This window comes from Choloepus didactylus, chromosome 7 (assembly GCF_015220235.1).
Source record: "Choloepus didactylus isolate mChoDid1 chromosome 7, mChoDid1.pri, whole genome shotgun sequence".
NCBI lineage: Eukaryota > Metazoa > Chordata > Mammalia > Pilosa > Megalonychidae > Choloepus > Choloepus didactylus.
Window position 1 is genome coordinate 123,066,507 of NC_051313.1, and position 2,196 is coordinate 123,068,702.

The following is a 2,196-nucleotide window of genomic DNA, read 5'->3' on the forward strand; positions in this document are numbered from 1 at the left end:
AATTTGCAGTTGAAGAATGGAAATGTTTACATATATTATTTACACATATTAGACATCTATATTACTGAGTTGCCCCCATGTAACCTGAAGGATTTGTCATAATCCATGTATTAATTAAATGTATTTTATTGCTCTGACATTTTCTTTCTCTTTCCCTTCTTTAATCTTTTCTACAATAAGTTTTATCTCAGCTTTTAATGGTTATGTCTCAGGAAAACTGTTTTTACAATTAGCCTTCACATACCTCTTTGTATAGTCTTGTCGTTCACATGATCTGCCACAGCTTCTGCCAAAATTTATTCCACAGGTCACTGTAATTTCTCTTCAGGTCAGTGTTTCAAAGAGTTATTTTGAAAGTTGATTCTGTGACCAGTGGCCAACATCTTTCCCTCTTTCCAAAGCCTTATAATGCTTTTCTCTGTTTTCTGAACAGGGTAATGGCGATAACCAATAGCAGTGTCAGTGGACAGTTCATCCTGGTGGGCTTCTCTGACCAACCCCAGCTGGAAAAGATACTCTGTGGTAGTTTTGGTGTCCTATCTCCTCACACTTGGGGGAAGTACACTCATTATTCTGATTTCCTCCATAGATCTCAAGCTCAAAACCCCCATGTACATTTTCCTCACTCACCTCTCCCTGGTTGATGTCTGCTTTACCACCAGCATTGTCCCCCAGCTGCTGTGGAACCTCAGGGGACCAGCCAAGACCATCACATCCTTGGGCTGTGCAGTCCAGCTCTATGTCTACCTGGCACTGGGGTTCACTGAGTGTGTTCTCCTAGCTGTAATGGCTTTTGATCGCTATGCTGCTGTTTGCAAACCCCTCCACTATGCCTCTGTGATGAACCCACAAGTGTGCCACACTCTGTCAGGGGTTTCGTGGCTGAGTGGACTAGGAAACACTCTCATCCATAGCACTGTCACCCTCTGGCTGCCTCGCTGTGGTCACAGGAAGCTCCATCATTTCTTCTGTGAGGTGCCCTCCATGATCAAGCTTGCATGTGTGGACATCCATGCCGTCGAGATCCAGATATTTGTTACTTCACTGGTCTTGCTTCTCCTGCCCTTAGCCCTGATATTGATGTCCTATGGACATATAGCCAAGGCTGTCCTGAGGATGAGGTCAGTCCAGGCCTGGCGCAAGACCCTGGGAACATGTGGGTCTCACCTGACAGTGGTGACCCTCTTCTAAGGGACCATCACAGCTGTCTACATCCAGCCCAACAGCTCCTATGCCCACACTCATGGGAAATTCTTCTCCCTCAATCCTCTCATCTACACACTGAGGAATAAAGATGTGAAAGGAGCACTGGGAAGACTATTTCACAGAGACCTGAGCTCATAGAACATGATGCAGAATACACACAATAGTCAATCTGATGGCAAAAAGGAACCCTGAAATTATCTTGTGTATTCCTTCACTCAAGAAATTTACCAGCCTATAAGGAAGGAATGGATGCACTTTTCAGTCTGCATTATTGTATTACACTTGGCCTCAGAAATATGTATCCTCTCCAGTCTTTCTCCCAGGCTTCTTTTGTGCCCTATGTAAGGCAATATTTCTGCTTCTTCCTGTCCCTTACTTCCTGTATTTTTCTCCAGCCATCCTTTCTTTTTTCATGTCCTTCCTTCTTGTCTTTTCTATCTTGAATTCCTTCCTTTCTCTCCAGTGATATGATGTGCTTAGCAAGCATTTTCCCTGCTGCTTCTACATTATATCCCTTCCCATCAATATTTTAACAATCATGAAAAAACCTCTCTTCAAAGAGAGACTTTCTCTTCCATTTACCACAATGAAAATCCTTCATTTGGCCTGTGGGGTATAGTGGAGAGTTTAAACTAAAGAATTTGAATTTTAACTCCAAAACTTCCTTTTGAACTTATGCCAATTTTGTTTAACTTTTTTGTTTCCAAGTTTACTTAAGAGTCAAAAAGTAATGAGCTCCATTATTATCCTGATTAAAACATTAAAAAGGTAATATGAATAAATAACCTGATATGATGGGATAAATAAATATTACTTAATAACTTTGCAATTTTCTACTTATCTGATCATACTATTCCTTCTATTCTGATCAATGTCCATTACTTTCAACTGTATCTATTAATAGTTCTTACTGTATAATTGGTTCTCTTATTTTTATATCTGAATGGAAAAAATAGTCAACTGAAAATATGGGAAAATAAGTTAATCTTT

At 40.4% G+C, this 2,196-nt stretch overlaps 1 pseudogene; it reads left to right on the forward strand.

Annotated features, from left to right (window-relative positions):
* Nucleotides 1–437: 437 nt before the first annotated feature.
* Nucleotides 438–1,344, forward strand: LOC119540758 (annotated as a pseudogene).
* The last annotated feature ends 852 nt before the right edge of the window (nucleotides 1,345–2,196 follow it).